The sequence below is a fragment of the Gracilinanus agilis genome, chromosome 2 (assembly GCF_016433145.1).
Source record: "Gracilinanus agilis isolate LMUSP501 chromosome 2, AgileGrace, whole genome shotgun sequence".
In the NCBI taxonomy this organism is placed as follows: Eukaryota; Metazoa; Chordata; class Mammalia; order Didelphimorphia; family Didelphidae; genus Gracilinanus; species Gracilinanus agilis.
This window is the reverse complement of record NC_058131.1, coordinates 430,224,531-430,247,923: the sequence shown is the minus strand read 5'-3', so window position 1 is coordinate 430,247,923 and position 23,393 is coordinate 430,224,531.

The window sequence follows — 23,393 nt, the reverse complement described above, 5'->3', positions numbered from 1 at the left end:
TAGGGCAATCTGACTTCCTACTTATCACTAACTAAACTACTCCTTTCAAGGTTATCAGTGATCTCTCAACTGCCAAATTCAATGAAATTTTCTGTCTTGTCATTCTCTTAGTCAGCTGTTGATACTTTTGTCCATCCTCTGCATTTGGATTCTCTCTTCCCTTGGCTTCCCTGAGTCAGCTTTTTCTTTCTCTTCACCCACCTGTTCAACTACTCCTCTCTCTTCGTGGTTGAACCTCCTTCCTCCTCCTCCTGCCTATTCCATGTGCAGATCCCCTACATCTCTGTTCTGGGTCCTCTTCTCTTTTTACTATCTCTCTTCTGGATCTTCCTCAGTTCTTCTGAATTCAATTATTATCTCTATATGGATGACTTCCATATCTATATATCTATCCCTATTCTCTTTTCTGAACTCTTCTCCTATATTACCAACTGCTTGCTGGGCATTTCTATTGGTTGTACTAAAAGGCATGTATAACACATCTACAAATGGAATTAATATTTTCACCCAAATCTATTCTCATTTCTGTTGAGGGCACTACAATACCTTCAGTCACCTTGACTGAAAATTTTTACTTTTACTTCCCTTTAACCATGTCCAATCAATTAACCAAGCGTTGTTGACCCTACCTCCATAATGTTTCTTTGTTCTTTTATTTCTGTTCACATAAACTCCACCCTAGTTTAGGTCTTCATAACCTCTTGCTTAGACTTTTGCTATAAGTTTTTTTAAACCCTTAACTTTTGTCTTAGAATCAATTCTGTGTACTGGTTCTAAGGCAGCATTGGCGGGGGGAGGGGGTTGTGACTTGCCCAGCCAGAATCATACAACAAGGAAGTATCTGAGGCCAGATTTGAGCTATAATCTTTAGGATTCTCTAAGTATACTATCATATTACCTGCAAAGGATAATAATTAGTTTGCTCACTTGCTTACTTTAATTCTTTCAATTTCTTTTTCTTTTCTTATTGCTAAGATGAGCATTTATAATACAATATTACATAATATGGTGAATAGGCTTCATTGCTTCACTCCTGATCTTACTGGGAAGGCTTATAACTTATCTCCATTGCAGATTACACTTGCTGATGTAGATACTACTTATCATTTTTAGGAATAACCCATTTATTTCTGTTTTTTTTTTCTAGAGTTTTTAATAGGAATGGGTGTTGTATTTTTGTTGAAGGCTCTTTCTGTATCTATTGAAATAATCATGTGGTTTTTTTTAGTTTGATATGATTAATTATGCTGATACTTTTCCTAATATTAAACCAGCTCTGAAATCTGGGCATAAATCCCATCTGGTCATAGTGAATAATCTTTGTGATTCTTTGCTAGTATTTAATTTAAAAATTTTGCATCTATACTCATTAAGGAAATTGGCCTATAAATTTCTTTCTCTGTTTTTGCTCTTCCTGGCTTAGGTATCAACAACATATTTGTGTCATAAAAAGAATTTGGTAGGATTCTTTCTCTATTTTCCCAAATAGGTGAAATAGTATTGGGATTAATTGTTCTTTAACTGTTAAATAGAACTCACTTGTGAATCCATCTGACATTGAGAATTTTTCTTAGGGAGTTCATTGATGAACTTTTCTTAGGGAGTTCAATTTCTTTTTCTGATATGGGATTATTTAAGTACTTTATTTCCTCTTTTTTAAAATCTGAGCAATTTATTTTTTTTGTAAATATCCATCCATTTCACGTAGATTGTCAGATTTATTGACATATAATTGGGCAAAATAGCTCCTAGTGATTGCTATTATACTTCTTGGAGGTGAATTCACCCATTTCATTTTTGATGCTGATTGTTGATTTTCTTCTTTCCTTTTTTAATCGAATTAACCAATGCTCTGTCTGTTTTATTTGTTTTTTCCCCTCATAAAACCAATTCCTATTCTGATTTCTTAGTTCAATGATTCTCTTGCTTTCAATTTTACTAATTTCTCCTTTGGATTTCCAATTTAGTCTTCATTTGGAGATTTTAAATTAATTTGCTTTTTTTCTAGTTTTTTAGTTGCAAAGCCTAAAAATTTCCCCTAAGTATTACTCTGGCTGTATCCCATAAATTCTGATATGTTGTCTCCTTACTGACATTCTCATTAATGAATCATTGATTGTTTCTATGATTTGTTCTTTGATCTTCCCTTTTTATAGCATTAGATTATTTAGTTTCCAATTAAGTATTTATTTGTTTCCATGAACTCTTATTTATTATAATTTTTATCATATTATGGTCTGAAAATGATGCATTTATTATTTCTGCTTTTCTGCATTTGGTTGTGAAGTTTCTATGCCTTAATGCATGGTCAATTTTTGTGTAGAAGCCATATACTGCTGAAAAGATGGTATATTACTTTCTATTCCCATTCAATTCTCTCCAGAGATCTATAAGTTCTAACTTTTCTAAAATTTCATTCATTTCCTTTATTTCTTTATTGTTTATTTTATGGTTTGATTTGTCTAGATCTGAAAGAGAAAAGTTGAGGTCCCTCATTAGTATAATTTTACTGTCTGTCTATTTCCTCCTGAAGCTCATTTAATTTCTTCTTTAAAAAATTGGAGGCTATACTATTTGATGCATACATGTTTAGTTTGATATTACTTCATTGTCTTTAGTATCTTTTATCAAGATGTAATTTCCTTCCTTACCTCTATTAATCAGATTTATTTTTACTTCAGCTTTGTCTGAGATTGTGATTGCTACTCCTTTTTTTTTCTTACTTCAGATAATGCTCCTACCCCTTACCTTTACCCTGTGAGTGTCTCCCTGCATCAAATGTATTTCTTGTAAACAACATATAGTAGGATTTTAGTTTTTAATCCACTTGGCTATCTGCTTCTATGTTCTGAATGAGTTCATCCCATTCATACTCACGGTCATGATTACCAACTGTGTATTCCCCTCCATCTCCCTTTTGATCCTGCTCTTTCTCCTTTCACTCTATCCCACTTTACAGATATTCTGCTTTTAATCACCACCTTCTACTTCTCCCTCCTTTTTATTACCCTTGTTTTAGTGCCCTCCCACTTCTCTATAGGGTAAGATAGGATTCTATTCTCAAATGAGTATGGTTGTTATTCCCCCTCTGAGCCAATTATGATGAGAGCAAGATTTAAGCACTGCCTATATCACTACTTTCATTTTCCCCTCCATAGTAATAGTTTTTCATGCCCCCTTAGGTGAGATAATTTACCCCATTTCTCTACTCTTCCCTTTTCTCTCAGTGCAATCCTCTTTTTTACCCCTTGATTTTTTTAGCATACCATGTTCTAATCAGCTTACTTCCATATCCTCTGTCTATGTATACTCCTAACTGCTCTAAATACTGATAAAAATTTTTAAGAATTACAACTATCATCTTTCTATGTCAGAATACATACAGTTTGACTTTCTGGAATCCCTTACATTTTCTCTTTTTTATTTATCTTTTTAGGCTTCTTTTATGTCTTGAGTTTAGACATCAGATTATCTGTCTAGGTATGGTCTTTTCATCAGGAATGCTTAGAAATCTCCTATTTTATTAAATGATCAGTTTTGCTGGATAGGTGATTCAGGGTTGTCAACCTAGACCTTTTGTCTTCCAGAATATCATATTTTAAGCCTTCCAATCCTTTAATATGGAGGCTGCTAAATCCTGTGTAATCCTGATTGTAGTTCCATGGTATTTGAATTGTTTCTTTCTGGCTGCTTGTGATAGTTTCTCGTTGGCTTGGGGGCTCTTAAATTTATTTATAATATTCCTTGGAGTTGTCATTTCAGGATTTATTTCAGGAGGTGATCTATGGATTCTTTTAATTTTCATTTTACTCTTTTATTCAGGAATATCAGGGTAGTTTTCTTTGATAATTTCGTATATTTTGATGTCCAGACCTTTTTGTTTTGTTTTGACTTTGGCTTTTAGGTAGTCCAATCATTTTTGAATTTTCTCTCCTGGACCCATTTTCCAGGTCAGTATTCACACTGACAAGACAGAAAGTATTCACACTTTCTTTTGTTTTTTTTTCTTTATTCTTTTGATTTTGTTTTATTGTTTTCTCAAGGAAGTCATTAGCTTCTAGTTGCCCAATCTAATTTTTAAGGAACGATTTTCTTCCGTGAGCTTTAGAACCTCTTTTTTAAATTTGGCCAATTCTGCTATTGCTTTCTTCTTGCATTGCTTTCATTTCTCTTTCCCATTTTCCCTCTGCCTCTTTTAATTGATTTTTGAAAACTTTTTTGAGCTGTTCTGGAACCTGAAACCAATTCATATTTTTCTTTGAAGTTTTGCATGTGTTTGATTTGCTTTCATGTCCCTTTCTGTGCCCTTGCCTTCTTCTTCTTTGTCTCTATAAAATTTTTCTATGGTTAAGTGTTTTTTTTTTTTTAATGTTTGCTCATTTCCCCAGTCTTTTTCTTGACTTTCATTTTTATCTTAAAGGTAGACTCTTTTCCCAGGGTAGAGAGAGTACTCTTTTAAACTTCAGTTTTTCCTTGATGCTACCCTTAGCTTTATTTTTGGGTCTTGGAAAGTTTCAGTTCTTCAAAAGAGGTATGATGGCCTATGGCAGGGTTTGGCAACCTATGGCTCTCAAGCCATATCTGGCTCCACCTCCCAACCAACCAGTCGGGGCAGAGCCCCAGGATGTGCCCCAGGGGGCCCTTCAGCCCCGGACCCATATTCTAGCACCTTCCACCTCCATCCTCCTCCTTCCACAGGCGTTTATGGCTCTCATTGCCAAAAAAGTTGCCAACCATTGGCCTATGGAATGGGAATTTGGAAAGCCACTTCACACTGCTGATTCAATCACCTCTCCCTGAGATTGCTGAAGGCTTACTGAGCTCAGAGCACCATGAATTACCCTATGCTTGGCACAGAGTCTAGCCTCAGGCTTGGATGGGAGCTTTTGGTCTCACTCTGGGCTTGATTAGGTCAGGCACACTGTGGACTGCTTTGTCCTGGGGCTTGTAGTTTCGGTGAAAACCTTGAGCTTTGGAAGGAGCTAGCTCTGGGCCTCAGCCTGGGCTTATACAGGTCAATATACTATTGACTGTCTTGTGCTGGGGTTCAAGTCTGCACTACAAATTTGGTCTTGGGCTCATAGCTTCACTCTGGGCTTACACAGATCAGGCAAGTCATGCAGACTGCCTCACAATGGGATTTTGGACCTTAATGGAAGTTGGAACTTTATGGAGTGTGTATGCCATTGCACTGCTATTGGTTTAGGCAAGGTCTGAGAGTGTGGAAGTTGACTTCAACCCAAATTCAGAACCCGAAACAGCAGATGTGGATGGGGGTGGGGCTTGCTATTGGCTTGCACTGGTACTCCTTAGTGCAGTCTCCTGCGGGCTCTGCTCCCCTCTCATCCCAGTGAACCAGACCCTCTATGCCTATTTTTCAAATTGCTCTCTGCATGAAAGTTGCTTCACTCCATCTCCTTGTTTGTTCTTTTACTCTACTATTCATTTTGAGGTGTTATTTTAAGGTTGTTAGAGAAGATTCTGAGCTTTTTTTGCTTCTACTCCACCATCTTGGCTCTGTGCCACTTCCTACTTTTTTTTTCCCCAGGAATATTTCTTGAGTGAGGAGAATATTTCTTGAGATGGGTCCTGAAGGATAGGAAGGATTTGGATAGGGAGATACACTAGATTAGGGTCAAAGGATCTAGATTCAAGTTCAAGTTCCTCCACTTACTCTAAATGTGATCTGCAATACAGCTTTTAACCTTTCTGGGACTCAGTTTCTCTACTGGTAAAATGAGGGGAGTGTTCTAAATTATATTTAAGGTCCTCTCCTTCATATATAATACTTCTAGGAGGGAATTACAGGTATAGGACTTGTAGATATAGGTCTAGATTGTATTGGCATCACCACAGGCTTGAATTAAGAAGAGAAAGAAGATTGTGGTATCCAATAGTCACATTGCCTTTACAAGTAGAAGGGCTAGGAAAGTTACAAGTGGTTCTTATTTTGACAGTGTCCTTATATTTTCCTGACCTCTGTGTGAGTGCTTGCCTTCCATGTGTTCTCTATAAAATAGTCTTTTGGGCAAATGTTTGGCTTTCAAACAATGAGGCCAGCCCTTTGGAGTAGTTATCTCTTCAGAAGAGTCTGGAGGCTTGGCAGTTCAGGTCAAGAAAGGACCTCAGTGTCCCGTACCTTATCTTGCTAGGTGATCTTCAGAATCTTCCTAAGACAATTCAAATGGAAGTGATTCAGTTTCCTAGCATGGTGTTGGCTGACTGTCCATGTTTCAGAGACTCTGTCTTCAGTTTGGTACAAGGTCATACTTAAGGTCTCTGAAGAACTTTTGTATCAGTTGTGAGAGATGGGAGACACTGGCACAGGATTATCCAAAATAGTGTGCTTACATCAAAGAAGGCACTGCATTTTATGAGCAAAGCAGAATTTCAATAGCTCAAAAAAAAGTGAAATTTACATATATTTAAAGACATCCATATCCCAAATGTTCATACAGGCTATTTGTGCCTGATCTGTGGTAAAGCCTCCTTCTAAGCTTGTTAATACAAGCTTTCTTACTGGCCACAGTCAGACTCACCATACATTGACCCAATATGGTGATGTCATTTTGGTCCTCTTCGACTATGAAGGACAATAACAACAGTTTTTGAGAGAAATCTGACGTGCTCATCTCTCTGATACTGTGGACAGCTAGGATGAAAGATTTGCTCAGCAAGGTCCTTGCACAAAGCATGTAGGAGTCAGATTTTCCTTATCCTGTCCCTGTTTGGTTTGGGATTCTGCCACATTCTATTTCATGCAGACAAAATCCCCATCATCAGAATTCTCTATGGTCAGATCTCTCATCTTACCCCTTTCCTCTCTCTTTGTTTTCTTTTCCTCTTTTCACTGATCCATTTATTTATCCAAACATCTTTTAAATGTCCACTTCAATTAGACTTAGTTGAAGAGAAAAAATGATACACTGTTAGTTATACTAGAGTTGGAGTCAGAGAACCTGAATTTCAATCTTGTCTCTGCTACTTACTATCTCTGTTACCTGGGAAAGTCACTTATTTATAGATGACTTAGTTTCCTCATCTGTAAAGAGGGGACTGAACCCCTTCCAATTCTAAATCTATGATACTATGAAACTAGGATAATAGGAGGTAGGACATGATTGTGTGTAAAAGTGATGGAGAAGCACAGAGAGTACTAGAGGAGCTCGGAGAAAGGAGAGATCATTGTGGGCTCTTGTAATCTGGGAAGGCTTCTTGGAAAAGGTAGCACTTGAACTAGAATTTGAAGAATAGGGAGGATTTTAGTTGATCAGATGAGGGTACAGGTCAGGCCATTATTGATTGCTGTAGAAACAGTGACTAGAACAAATTATATGGAAAAACTTTTGTGGAAGAGGTAAAGGAAATGAGAATGGAAATATAAATGGAGCTTAAATTGAGGAAAGCCTGCCACCAGCTCTTCCTTAAATCTCTTCCAAGAGATGGCTTTACTCTCCTGGTGTGTGGTCAACTTCTAGTAAAATGGCATTTTCTGAGCTAAAATGTATGGTTGATTCAAATGACATTTCTTTGATCCCAGGGCCAGCTGAAATAACTTCAATGGTTAGAGCAAGACAGTTTGTTTTCCCTTAAAAGGGTCAGGGGGAGTCAGGTGACTGAAGCAGTTAAGATGGACTGTAATGCTCTTTCTGAAAACTCAACATTGCTTCCTTCAGTACCAGAACTTCTGAAATTAGAATTATTTAGCAGAAGCATGGAATAATTTCTCTTGCTTTACATGAAAGAAATAATACAACCAAAGTGTTAGTCTTCACTGGTCAGTGTAAAGAGGAAGGCCTGGCTGAAGAATGAGGCAGTAGGGGAAAGAATAATGAAAAGTGCATTGGGTTTGTAGATCTAGGTCACTTAGCCTCTCTAGACCTTTGTTTTCTTATCTATAAATTTTGGAGATTATCCTCTAGGGTACTATTCATTTCTGAAACTTTGATTCTATGAATGTGAATGATTATAGTTGGGCCTGAATCTCATCCTGTGGCCCCAAGCTTTCTTGACCTTCTGGGCTTCCAAACTTGCTTGGGAACCTAGGTTAACTAATTAGTCACATTTAACCGCTGGTTACACTCTCCCTCTTTGGCTGTTATTACTGCCATTATCAAACACTGAATTCCATGTGAACCTGGGCAAGTCACTTAACCCCAATAGTCCAGGGGTTGGCAATGTATGGCTCTTTCTGCAGGAGCCATAAAGTCAATTTTTTTTCAGGCGCTATTACAGGAGCACGCATTGTGAGCACTGTACGGCTCTCACGAAATTACGTTTTAAAAAATATGGCGTTTATGGCCAAAAAGGTTGCCGACCCCTGATCTAGCCTTGCCTTTCTTCTGCCTTGGAACCAATACTTAGTATTGATTTTAAGACAAAAGGAAAGGGTTTATTAAAAAAAAACAAAACCCTACAACTTACCAGGGAACCAAGAATCTGCAAATTCAGAAATAATACAGTAGGGGAATGCCATTAGCAGAGTGATAAAAGAAAATGATTCAGTCCCAAAGTGGGGGTACTAGTTTTCTAAACCTTTCTAGCCACAATTCTCCAGGTATGCCCTGTCCTATATCCTTTTAGGCTTGGAGCTTAGTGTCATAGAAACAACAAAATTTTGAGTTGGGAAACCTGGAATTGATTCCTAGTTCCATTACCTGGGTGCTGGGAAAAGTTTAAATTTTCTCAATCTCATCTTTCTCATATGCAAAATAAGGAGTCTAGACAGGGTGTTCTCAAATGCACCTTTCAGCTCTAAATACTAGGACCAAAATTCCTACCAAAATGGCATATTCTATAATCACATACAAACGAATGCTATAATCATAGGCTTGATCTCAGCCAATAAGAAAACCTTTGATTGGTGGAAGCATTTGATGCTTCATTGAATTCCTTCTTAATTATTTGGCTAAGTAGATTTCTCCCCTACCCCTCCCTCAGTCACAAGTCAAGGGGTAGAAAGAACAATGACATCAAGGAAAATTTTCTCCCATTACTTCAAATGGAAGTCTTCTGAGAGGATACTAAGATATCATATAGGGATTCCTACACTTACAGGGGGAGAAAGGATCTTAGAGATTATTTTGTCTGTTTTCCTCCGATTTCCTGCTTTCTTTGGGATAGACTGATTTTTACCTTATATAGATGGCAAAGTAGACCTAGATACTACATCTTTCATTCTTTTTATCCTCCATTTCTATCTCCTCTTAAAAAAACAACAACAACAAATAAACCCTTACCTTTTGCCTTAGAATCAGTACTGTGTATTGGTTCCAAAGCAGATGAGTGGTAATGGCTAGACAATGGGGGATAAAGGACTTGCCCAGGATCACAGTTAGGAAGTGTCTGAGGTCAAATTTGAACCCAGGACCCCCTGTCCCCACGCCTGGCTCTATACACTGAACCACTTAGCTGCCTCCTTCCATCTCCTCTTTCTGCATCTCTTCTTCCTCTTTTTTCTTTTTTTCTTCTTTTCTTCCTTTTTCTTCATCTCCTCCTCCATCTCCTCTTTCTTTTCTTCCATCTTTTTCTTCCTTTCCTTCTCTTCCTCTTCTTCCTTCATCTCCTTTTCTCTATCTTCTGCTCTTCCTCTTCTTCCTTCTCTTCTTTTTCTCCATTTCCTCTTTTTTCTCCTTCATTTCTTCTCTTCATCCTATTACTCTCTATTTTATTCCTTAAAAAAATCCCTTACCATCCATCCTAGAATCAATACTGTGTATTGGTTATAAGGCAGAAGAGGGGTAAGGGTTAAGCAATGCAGATTAAGTGATTTTGCCCAGGGTCATACAGCTAGGAAAAGTTTTAGAGGGTCAGATTTGTATCTAGGACCTCCCCTCTCTAGGCCTGGCTCTCAATCCATCTAGATGTCCCCATCTACTCCTTTTTCTTTTCTTTCTTTTCCTCCATCTCCTCATCTTCTTTTGCCTCCATTTTCTTCCTCTTCCGATTCCTCTTTTTCTTCCTTCTTTTTCCTTTCCTCTTTCTCTATCTCGTCTTTCTTTTTTCTTCCTCTCTCTCTTTTCCCACCTTCTCTCCTCCTCTTCCACCTTTTTTCATTCTCCATCTCTTCTTCTTCCTCCTCCTCCTTTTCCTCTTCCTCCCTTTCCACTCTTAGCTTACTGCTAAGATCAGATCACAGAGCTAGGCTCTAGAGGGATATGCTCCCCCCTCAGACCAGAACCTACCCCACCACTGTGAGCATGATGTTGCTGATGACTAATTCTTTGAAGCATTTTTATATGTTTCTCAGGTTACAAATTGCAACCTTGTTACCTTACTGAGTAATACTGACTATGGGGTCTCCTGAGTTGAAGGAACACTGGGCTAGGCTCTGCCCTATTATGAAGTGGTGACGTGTTTTATATGACTCTCTTTACTTTTATTGTTCACATGTATCCATAGCAGCTACCTCTCCCTGTCTTTCTCTCCCCACTTCTCCTACTCCATTTCTTAAATAAGAGAGAAACAGTATTATAACTGTGCGAAGAATCCTGTACTGGAAGCCAAGAGCTCTGGACCATAAGACCTATCCATCATTATTCAACCCTAGGACATGTATTTTTATCTTTCTGAGATTTATTCTCCCAATTCTGTAAGAATCTGGATTAGCCCAGATAAGGTCTTCCAGTTCTAATGATTTATTCTTCCACAATTCTTTGTAAACAGAGATCCTCAAAATGACTTTCTAAAGAAAGTCCTCTTCAGAAGTACCACCCTGAGAGGAGAGAACAGGACTGAGATTCTAGAAGCCAGGGTTCCAGAACAAAGTGTCAGGAATGGATGACAGGATAAATTAGTGAGAAAAACCTTAGATTATGAGTCAGAAGACTTGAGTTCAAGTCTTGGATCATCCATTTACTACCTTTGTAAGAATGAATGACTCTCAAATCCTCAATTTCCTCATCTGTAAAATGAGGAGTTAGGCTAAGGTCCCTCCCTAGTTCTAAATCTTAAGAATTTTCTGAGTCTGTTGGGTGGAGTGTTGGTAGGGTCATAGAGTCAGAAATGAGGAAGTTGTGGTAGTAAGAGCTTTTGTTCCTTGAGCAGCTGTTTGGTGATGACAGTAATGCTGTGGCTTTCTATGACTGAAGGATTCCACCTTTCTCCTACTCTTGGAACTTACTCCAATCCCTTCTTACTCCCTCATCATCAAAATTGGAAGTGATCTAAGAGATCATTAGTCCAATATTTGAATAGGAATCTCTTCTACAATGAGGGACCAACCCTCCAGCTTTAAAGATTTGTGTGATGTCCATGGGAGAAAAGCCTTTAGATGAGCTGGGGAGTGGAGAGCAGGGGAGTTGGAAGCAGATTTGCCCAGGGATTCCTCAAGGGGTAAGGGTTTATTAAGAACATTGATTTAAAGCTGGAAGGGATCTGAGAAGCTATCTAGACTAATCCCTTCTTTTTTTCAAATGAGGAAATCCAGGTTTCTAGAGGATAAGTGCCTTGCCCAGGGTCACTCAGTAAGTATCCAAGATGGGACTTTAAGTCAGGATTTACTTGCTTCAAATCCAGCATGCTTTTGGACTAGCCACTAGAGCTTACTCCCACTTTGGGAACTTTGCTCTGAGGTGAGCTCTGGGCTCAGTTTATGGTCATTCCTGGACTGGCCTCCTGATTTTATTTCTCATTTCTTCTTTGTTTATGCCATTATCTTTACAGTTATCTTGGAAAATCCTTTCTCCTCTTCTGAGATAAACTTTTTCCTTTGTTTCCAGCAATAAAAATCCTCAGCCTTATCTTTCCCCTCTAGGTCCTTGGTGTCAAAAGGAGGTAAACGTTTTTTTAAATTGTTTCTTAACAGTAACTCCCCTGATATCCCCCTTCTATTGACTTCCAACTTTTGTCCTCAAAGACTGAAGTGGTCAAAAAGGGGGTTTATCAGAGAGAGGAAAATGTAGGGATGTTTCAGGTCTTTGAAATAGGCAGATGAAGATAGGAATTAATGGAAGAAATGTCCCTTTTTCCCCAGGGCCAATTTTTAAGTCATCTCCATTTTACTTCATTTTTTTTATAATTATTTCATTAATATTCAGAGCATTAGAAGATTTAGATCTTGAAGAAAACTTAAAGATCACCTCGTCAAATAATCATAGATTTAGAACTGGAAGGGATTTCAAAGATTATCTAGACTAACCTCCTAATTTTACAGATGAAGAAACTGAGAAACAGAGATATTAAGTCATTTGCTAAAGTTCAAAAAAGTAATGAGTGGTAGGACTGGGATTGGTGCTAGCTTGGAAACTGAACCAAGGTCCTTTGATTCCCAAACTAGTTTCCCTTCCAATGCACCACTGTGTCTTTGTATCCTCCTAGTCTGTCATATTACAGGTGAGATCGAAATAATTTAAATCAGATCATATGGGTTGTAAATAAGTAATAGAGTCTTTGCCCCCAACCAGGTCCTCTACTTCAAAATCTAGTGCTCTTCTCATGTCTAATGTTTCCTTCTCACTCTTCAAATATTCTCTCATTGGGAAAGAATGCTTATAAATAATAATAATAATAATAATAATAGTTACAATTTTCTATACATGTTATTTCATTTGATCCTCATAACAATTCTGTGAGGTAGGTGCTATTACATTTTACAGATAAGACTGAGGGAAAGTTGACAACTTGCTCAGGGCCACACAGTCAGTAAATATCTGAGGTAGGCTTTGAATCTTCCTGATTCCAAGTCCAGCACTCTTATAAACTGTACCACCTAACTTCCTCATGGTTGATGTGGCTCTTAGTGGGTGTATAAAAAACCCTTTCAGCAGAGAAAAATGAGCTTTATGCCAAGTTGGCTCCCCTCCGAGTTTCCCATTCTTACTCTTATAACTCATAGGGAATGTAGGATGGAGAAGCTTTAAAGGTAAATGAGGTTCCTGACTTAGATTCATAAATGTGCAGATCTAGAAGTAGAAGGGACTTCAGAAGTAATCTAGTTTGCATTTTACAGATAAGGAAGCTGAGGCCTAGTTCAATGACTTGCTCAAGATCACACAGGTACCAGGTGTCAGAGGTAGGATCTGATCCCAGTCCTCTGACTCAAGAACTAGGGTCTTTTTTTCTTTTTACTTTTTGTTCTGTACCACTTGCTTATTTCATAAATTGATACCCAGAAGTTATTGGGGGAAAAGCAGTCAACAAGTATTTATTAAGCTCTTTCCATGTCTCAGGGTATCAAGCACTGGAGATACAAAGAGAAGCAAAAACAGTTCCTATCCTCAAAGAGCTCATGTTCTAATGTAAAATTATTGGTACAAGATGTATGGGTGATAATGAAAGGTCATTTTAAAGGGAAGGCATGAGCAGGGGAGGTGAGGGAATCGATGAATTAGGGAGAGTGAGCAGCTTCAAACAGCATAGGAAGTAATGAACATCAATCCAGTCATGGAGGACAATGTAGAGCTGAAAGATGGAATGTTTTGTTTGAGGAACAGCAAAGAGGCCAGTGGCACTGGGCTATAGATTATTGGACTTAGAAGAGAGTCAAGTATAGGAAGATTAAAAAGGTAGGAAAGGGTCAGATTGTGAAGGGCTTAAAAAAAACCAGACAGAAGATTTTAGTTTAACTCTGAAGGTAATAAGGAGCCAATGGAGTTTATTGCCACCATGCCTTAGCTGACTTCTCCTACACCTATGGCCTCCATCTTCCACTTGGTGAGTTAATAGTCCAATTGTGAAACAATAAGGGCCTGCACTAGGGTAGTACTTGTATGAATGGAGAGATGGTGTGAAAGTAGAAATAGCAATAGATTGACAATAGATTAGACATATGAATGAGGTTGAATGATTAGTCAAGAATGACATCTAGGTTGTGAGTCTAAGTACCTGGGCAAATGGTGGTGCTTTCAAAAATAATAAGGGAAGGTTGGGAAGGAATGATAAGTTCTATTTTGGATATGTTAGATTTGAGATGTCTTTAGGCATGCAGCTCAAGGCAGATGGAAATGTAGAATGAGCTCAGAAGAAGAGTTGGAACTATATAAATAGATCTGTATCATCTGCGTAGAGATAATAGTTGAATCTATGATTGCTGATTAGATCACTAGTAGAGCTAGTAGAGCAGGAGAAAAGAAGATAACCCAAGACACTCAGTGGGTAAGATCCAGCAAAGAGAACTGAGAAGGAATAGATAGACAAAGGAGAAAAAGTAGACGAAAACAGTATCACAAAAATGGGAATGTCTAGGAGGAGAGGGTGATATTGTCACAGGCTGCAAAGAGATCAGGATGATGAAGACTGAGAAAAACCCATTAGTTTTGGCAAGTAAGAGATCATTGGTAGTTTTGGAGAAAGCCCTTTTGGTTGCATAGTGTGTATGGTCAGGAGCTAAATTAGAGAAGATTTAGAATGGAATGAGAATAGAGGAAGTGAAGGCAGAGAGTGTAGACAGATTTCTTAGAGTTTAACCACAAAGGGGAAGAGACATATAGGTCAATAGCTAACATTGATGATTAGATCAAATGGCAATTTTTCAGGAGAAGAGGAGACAGTAGTTTTGTAGGCAGCAAAAAAAGTCAGTAGATAGAAAGAGAAAAGATTGATAAGAGAGTAGGAATTATGGATGAGTCAATCTTGTTTGCAAGGCACCTTGGCTACATCTTCCTGTAAGATAGTCAGGGAATGGGGGCAGCTGGGTAGCTCAGTGGAGTGAGAGTCAGGCCTAGAGACAGGAGGTCCTAGGTTCAAACCCGGCCTCAGCCACTTCCCAGCTGTGTGACCCTGGGCAAGTCACTTGACCCCCATTGCCCACCCTTACCAATCTTCCACCTATGAGACAATACACCGAAGTACAAGGGTTAAAAAAAAAAAGATAGTCAGGGAAAACCTCTGGATAATGTGAAATGATGAGAGGAAAAGAGAGATCTCTCAGTAAATGGTCTCAATTTTTTTTCCAGTGAATTTCAAGACAAGGACTTCAGCTGGTTTGGGGATGGGTAATCATTGGAAGTTTGGTTGGGGGGGGGATGAAGAAGTCTGGAATGACTGATGTGGAGAATGGGATATTGAATCAATTAGGAGAGTATAAAAGGATTGTCTTGCTGCAGTCAGAACTCTGTTGAGATTATATAACAAATTTATAGTGGATACAGTCAGTAAGATTTCATGATTTTCTTCAGCATCATATGAGTAGGATAGAATGTAGTAAATGGCAAGAGGTTATAAAGGCATAATTGGTTATAGGACAAAGTGAAATAGAGTCAAGTATAGAGGATAGTATAGCATTTAACTGTTTTGGGGTGTGTGTTTGTGAGAAAGTGAAGAGAGGAGATTGTAGCCAATGTAGAGGTGATGGTCAGAGAAAGAATTGAAGGTTAGAGGGATTAGATGTCACAGTGAGAATGAGGTTTAGAAATAAATAAGGCAAAGGGAAAAATAGTGATAGAAGATTATGATGATGCAAAGGAATTTTAGAGTTTGTGAACATGAAAGTGACAAGAATTGGTCATTGGAAATGAGTAGATAAAAGTCTGAGAAATCAGGATATTTGAGGGAGTACCAACATTTTTATTGAAATCTCCTGGTATGAAAGCAGGAATTGGAGTAGGGAGAAAGACTAATGATGAAGAAGGAAGGAAAATGGACTGGTGATGGGTATATAAGAGGTGCCAGAATCTTGACTGCGTAATAAATTTAGAATGACTGAACCTCAAATATGGATAAATTATCATGTGATGATGGTAGTGGCAGAGTCTGAAAATGACAATGGGAAACAAGGAGTATTTCAAATTCTGCACCACAACTAGTGAGTTGAAGATATAAATGAAAATACGAGTACTGAAATAGGTAATCAGAGATAGAATGTAATAAAAAGAAATCCAAGTGTTAATGGCAGGTGGAAGGAATGAGAAAATAAAAAGTTCAAGATAAAAACAAGTTAGTTAATTATGAAGCTGGCATTACAGAGTACAGTATAAAGAACATGAAGATTTAGAGTTGGACATTGTGACGGTTATCCCCCAAACTTGAATAGAATGAGAATAAGGAATTGGGCAGTTATAGCATAGGGTCTGTACAACATCCTGGAGCTGAAACTTATTAAGATGGGGAGTTTTCCCTCTTTTGCAAATTCTTTCTTAATATAGTGTGTCTTACTGGTGATCTTGTAAAAAGGCTTCTTTTTGCAAGTGTAAATCTCATTCTTCTCATTCTGAATATGTTCCCATGTTCTCCCATGGGTCTTCCACAGAAGGTCTCTTTATTGGAGACCTTTCAGAAGTTTGACTTTTGAAATTCCTTGGCATAATAATTATAATCCATGTCTTGCTTCCCTGCTGGGATTATTGTGAGGGAATAAATGAGATAATGGGTTTATAAAAACAAATGGATGAGTGTAATATCATAAAAAATAATAAATATGAAGAATACAAAGAAATGTGTGAAGGTTTGCATGAACTGATGCAGAGCAAAGTAAACAGAACAAGGAAACAATTTTCATGCTATGAACAGAAATATGAAGGAAAACAATTTTGGAAGGCATCAGAACTCTGAACAATTCAGTGACTAGTTGTCATTTCCTACACCTACTGGTAAAACATGCCTCATTGCCTCAGACCAGAGAAGTGGTAAAGAATGAGTCATACATTGTCAGACTGGTCCAACATAGTGTTTTATTTTGCTTCGCTAAACTTCTTTGTTATGGAGGTGGGGAGGACAATGGAAAGTGGCAATAAAATATTTAAAAAAGGAAAAAGATGTATTCCTAAAAAGGCAATGTGTAGGGAGAAAGAGGTGATTTCCAGTCAGGCTCTTCTTCACTCCTCATTTCTCAGTATTCTTTTTCCTTCCAAGAGAGTCAGGTTACACAGTGCTTGATAATCTTGTCCCTGAAACTACAGGTCAAAGAGACCTCTCTGAAGAATCAGCTCCAACCAGCTTTCATCCAGTTTCTATTCCTTCCCCACTCCAATGCATTCTTTAAAAAAAATCCTTACCTTCCATCTTAGAATATACTAAGTATTGACTCTAAGGCAAGAACAGTAAGAGCTAGGTTAGAGTTAAATTATTTGCCCAGGGTCACATAGCTAGTAAGTGTATGAGTCCAGATTTGAACCAAGGACCTTCCATCTCTAGGCCTAGCTTTCAATCCCCCTGAGCCACCTAGTTGCCCCTCCAATACCTATTTTTTTTATTGCTACCAGCCTAATTTTCCTCCGATAGAGTCATCTATCTAGTCATGACTCTTCTCTGCTTAAAAAGCAGTTAGTGACTTCCTATTGACTCCCTGATTAAAGTTCAAATTCCTTGTTGGTACTTGGGGAAAATTCAGTTTTGTGAAGATGGAAGGTTGGGTATGTGGGCATAGGTAGGACTATGACATGACTATTAGAGTTCATGTTTGAAGTAGATTGAAAATGGAGGTCTTCAGAACTGAAGAAGTTGATTAACACGGAAGCCAAGGTGTTCAAAGGGGAAAGGGTTTAGGATGGATAATAAAATTATGAACAAGGTACTGAACTTATTGGTAGGGAGAGATTTGGAGCTTTATAGATGGTAGCACCAAGGATTTGGACAGGATGGAATAAACTTTAAAGGAATAAAAGAAGAAGTAGTTGAAACATCCAAAAGTGAAAGTAGGGATCAAAGGAGAAGATTTGTCAAGTAAGTCTTTCTATCCTTGTATGTCAGGTGCCTAGAGATATGACATCTTTGGAAAAAATCGGGTTTCAGTTGGCATCAGAAGATGGAAAGAATGTGAGAGGAAAAGATCTTGGATTATTCTGATCCAGGTTTGAATCAGGTCAATTCAAATCAGGTGGTTAAGGTTGAAGACACCACTTAAATGGCCTTAGATCCTTTAGGAGACAGTCTTAATCTCAGGGATGTAAGAAAGCCTTGGGTATACAGAACTTAAGGAGAATCATGATACAAGTAAAAGAAAAAGAAAAAGAAAGAAGGGAAAACAAACAAGTAATGTAATGGCCTCCTGAAAGACTATAGAGCAAGATGATTGAATGTGAAGGGGAACGAAGGCCAAAAATCTCAGACTTTGCCTCTTCTTTTAAAAAGGACCAGGTCTTAGATCTTAGTGATTGTGTCCATGTGTTAAGTAATGCCAAACTTTTGTAGTTCAACAGATGAAAGATATTTTTCTGATGCAAAGTAATGATGGTAAGTAGAAGCAGCTCTAGGAGCATCAGGACTACACTGAAAATAAAGTTTCTAGCACAGCCAATAATTTTCATTATGGATCAGGGTTCTCTGTAGTAAAGTAACTAAGAGGTTTTTTTCAGCTTTTATTGGTACTAGGGTTGATTTCAAGACTCACTTTGCACTACCAACCAATCAATGAATCACCAGCCAGGAGTTTCATCTCTCTGGGAGCCACAATGAGATGGAATTATGCTGGGGAGGGGGGAGGGGCAATTAGGGATGGTGGTAATGCCAAATCTTTATGTATTTAGAGATCTCTGTTGAGGGATTGCCTGTTCTTTTGGGGAATTCAGGCAAGGATTTTCCCTTACCTTCATCCAAGGACTCAAAGTGACCACTAAGTTTTCTAAAGAATCTCTTACATAAATTCACATTCATCATAGTTAGGAACAGTTTCATCTCTTCTGTGTTGTTGGAAAATAAGACATCTTCAATTTACCTATTCAGTGCCAATCCAATCAAACTAGCCAAAATTATTTCATAGAGCTAGAAAAAATAGGAAGAAGAAAGGGCCAAGAATATTAAAGGGATCAAAAAAAAATATGGAATGTGGCTTAGCCATACCAGATCTCAAACTGTATTATGAAGTAGAAACCATCAAACCAATCTGATTCTGGCTAAGAAATATTGTGGGTCAATGGAAAAGATTAGGTACTCGATATGCAGTAGTAAATGACCATAGTGACCTAGTGCTTGGCAAACCCAAAGATCCAGACTTTTGCAAGAACTCACTATTTGACAAAAACTGCTGGGAAAACTGGAAAACAGTATGGTAGAAACTAGGCATAGACCAATACCTCAGACCACATACCAAAGTAAAGTAAAAATGGATATATAATTTAGAAATAAAGGTTGATACCATAAACAAATTAGGGGAACATGGAATAGTTTGCCTTTCAGGCCTATGGATAAGAGAAGAATTTATGTCCAAATAAAACATAGAGAACATTATGAGAAAAAACTAGATACCTTTGACAACATTAAATTGAAAAGTTTTTGCAGAAACAAAACCAATGCAAACAAGATTAGAGAGGAAACAAAAAACTGAGGGGAAATTTTATAGCAAGTATCTCTGATAAAGGCTTCTTTTCTCTAGTATATAGAGATTGGAGTCAAAATTTTAAGAATGCAAAGCATTCCCCAATTGACAAGTAATCAAAGAATATGAACAGAATATGAAATTCTCAGATGAAGAAATTAAAACTATCTTTAATCATATTAAAAATGCTCCAAATTACAATCAGAGAAATACAAATTAAAACCATTCTGAGATATCACCTCATATGTATTAGGCTGGTTAATATTACAAGAAAGGAAAATAATAAATGCTGGAGGAAATGTAGGAAAATTGGAACACCAATACACTCTTGGTGGAGCTGTGAACTGATCTAACCATTCTGGAGAAATTTGGAACAATGCCCAGAGGGCCATAAATTTGTTGACTCAGCAGTACTGCTACCAGATCTACATTCCAAAGAGATCAAAGATAGGGAAAAAAGGATCTACTTGTGCAAAAATATTTATAGAAGCTCTTTTTGTGGTAACAAAGAAATGGAAATTGAAAGGATGTACATCAGTTGGGGAGTAGCTGAACAAATTGTGGTATATTGCTTGTAAAAGAATACTGTTGTGCCATAAGAAATGACAAACAAGAGGATCACAAAAAACATGTATGAAGAGGTGCAAAGCGAAGTGAGCAGAATCAGGAGAACATTGCACATAGTAACAGCAATGATGATCAACTGTGAATGACTCAACTATTATGAACAATGCAAAAATCAGGACAATTCCAAGGGACTCATGATGTAAAAGGTTATCCACTGCCGTAGAAGGAAGGAGCTGGTGGAATCTAGATGCTGATTGAAGCACACCATTTTCCACTTTATTACCTCAACAAATTATTTCTAATATGAGATATGTGTCTTCTTTCACAACATGATGAACATGGAAATATGTTTTGTACCACCTATGTCATATTACTTACTGTCTTCAGGAGGGAGATGTGGGAGGAGAGAGAATATGGATCAGGAAACATCAGAAAATGATTATTTAAAATTATATTGACATGTAAAACACAAACACACACATATAAGAAACAAGACACCTCCCCAAAATTCCATCTCTTGGTCAAGTTGCCCTTCCTGGGAAGGGCTTGTACAAATCATCATGGAGCAGAAAGGAGATCTATCATCAAAGGGTAACTAAGTCATTTCCCCTTGCTGTATGGAACACCCTGAAGGACTTAAAGGTCCATGCAAATGTACCTAAGATAGAATAAGGAAGGACTGGAGAGTCAACTGGAATTATGTCCAAAAGCAATACTAATATTGGTTAAGCCTTCTTGGTGGCCATATCCCCAAACCTAATTGACCTTCCCCTTTCCTAGAGTGGAAATGATTTATCTTACATTTTCCGAGGTGGGACACTCAAACCTTGACGAACTGTTGTTTCAAGATCATGCCATAATAGATTTTCATTGTATTATGTTGTTCAGATTTTTTTGACTTGCATTCTTCTGGGAATCTTATAGTCCTTAAGTTGTCTCCATATATCCTGTCTTCAAGATCAATATGTTTTGATTGTATTAAGACCAACTTATAAAAATTATATCATTGCCTTTTGTTTTCTAAAGTGTTCTTCATATTTGCATTCCCATTCTCTTTTGTTTCTTTTGATGGATTTGCCACTGCAGATTTGAGTTTTTCTATTCTACCAAATATTTCTGCTATTCTGGCTTTAAATCCTCTTTTATCAATTCTTATTTCTCTTTAAATCACTCAGGAACATACTGTTGTGATTCCATGTTTTCTTGGGATCCAAGAGATTCTCTGTTTCATCATTCAATTTCCTTTTTTTTTTTTGCAGTTCATTAGATTTCTGAACTCTTTTTCCTGATCTGAAGATCATGTTTCCTTTTGTTATTATTATCTTACTTTTAGGTTTATCTGCTTATGTTAATGTCTTTAATTGAATTTTCATCTTCCTGATATCTCTGGTCATTTCAGTCTCTTTTTTTCTTTTGATTATCTCATTGCTCATTTTATTGTTCATTTTATGCCTTTCCCCCCTTTTAGTATGGTTTCATTAGGCAGGATGTTAAAACCTTCTTAGCCTTTTCTTGCCCTAGACAATTCGGTTCACCAGTCACCAGTTTCAGTCTCTTGTACAAGAGTCTGGGGCGGGAAAGGGGAGGGAAGAGTTGGCCTTAACTGGATGCTAGGGTTTTCCCTTTGGGTTTAGTGGAGTGCCACATACATATCTTGCCTCAGTTTCTTCTCTTCCTCAGTTCTCAGATTAAGCTTTATTGTATTAAAGAACACTGCTATGCTGCTGTTCCAGTATGAGCAAGCATCTGCTTTTTGATTTTCTGTGGACCTGGGAGTGAGACTCAGGTGGGTTGAAGAGTTAAGCTCTTCTGCAAGTCTATGAGTTGACTTTTGATTTCCTGCTGCCAAGCATGATGGTGAGTAGGTGCTGAATAAGTTAGAGCCTGGCAATTAATATTTTTTTCTATTAATTCATTGAATTGTTACCTCATTTGATTCTTGGTGTCCTAGACAATGAAGTCAGATGAAATTGCTACATCTCTTGTGTGAAATTCTTAATTTGGAGAAGTTTGAAAAGTTATGAGGATTGGAGAAAATGTCTTGTGTGTTAGCTTGTTGGTCATGTGACCTGGGAGTCCATAATTGCACTGGGTCTAGGAGTCAGGAAGATTTGAGTTCAAATCTAGCCTCAGACATTTACTTCTTGTGTGATCCAGGGAGAAGTCACTTGACCTCTGTTTCCTCATCTATAAAATGAGAATAATAATAGCACTTACCTCCCAGGTTTGTTGTGAGGATCAAATGTAATAGCAATTGTAAAACACTTAGTATAGTGCCTAGTACACAGTAAGCACTGTATAAATGGTAGCTATTATTAATTATTATTATTAATAGTATTTCAGAAGTGGGTGCTCTAATTATTATGAGAAGTATTATTGGGCAGAAGTGTCTGCCTCTTTAGTTAAGAGGATCAAAAACTCCACTGAATGGATTTACCAGAACTTCGATCTCTCAACTAGCTATCTTTTTATCAGACTGATGGACTTCCATGTGAATTCTGGCATAACTCTATCATTATAGACTTGCCTGATGTGGTCAACATCATGTTATTGATGTGGTAGCATATTCCAATGGCCTCAGGAAGGGCAACCTCTTTCGGGTCTCTGTACACCAGACTATGGCAATGTGAGGGAAATTTTATGCATCTCTATGGCAGGATGACAGACATACTGGACTCCTTCCCAAGTGAAAGCAAATGGCTTCTAACTAGTTTCAAACACAAAAGTAGATCAAAAGTCATTAGTAAAGTTAACAAACCTCTACCACTCACCAGATGCCTAAGCTACATACATGGTACGCTACATTAATAAAATCAAGAATGGCAGCACTAATTGATGTGATAACTGTTCAGCTCACTGATGTTCATGGTAAATCTCAGGTACTACCAGCCTCCATCAAAGGTCACTGTTGTACTGTTGTAAGGAAATTTGATGTAGTCAAGCCTAGTCTCCTTCGTCTCCATCACTAAGAAGGAAATATTTCTCTCCAATTCTGGTCACTTAGTATAATTTGGTGTAACCTATTCAACATTAGGCAAATCCACAAATTTCTATTTGACCCTACCTATAATAACTGGCCTAGAAGTTGCCCTGAGCACCTATTATTGGTCCTGATGACTAGTAAGAGCTCATGTTTGCCCCTTTACTCAGTGTTCTAGTCCCTAAAGTTCTCCATGGAAACTGCCCTTGATGGATCTCTTGTGGGACTCATGGTATATGATAGTTACCTGGCTTCTACTGTTGGACTGTCCCTTATGTTCAAATGGTCTGAGAGATTTAGGGGATGTATTCGGCTTAAGTGGGGAGGAAGAGCTCTTCCTGCTTGGGTTCTGAATGCCATGGTACAGTTTTATTAGGAGCCCCATAACCTGGTCTTGATCTTCTCATAATCAACCCATTGGTCTTAATTCATATCCAGGCTGCATTTCTTCCTTCCTTTTTTCTTTTTTAAACTTTTACTATGTATTGGTTCTAAGGCAGAAGAGCGGTAAGGGCTAGGCAATGAAGGTTAAGTGACTTGCCCAGGACTACATAACTGGGAAGTGTCTGAGGTCACATTTGAACCCAGGACCCCTCATTTGTAGGTCTGTCCAGACTGCCATCATACTTTATGTCCATCATACCATAGAAACCTCTG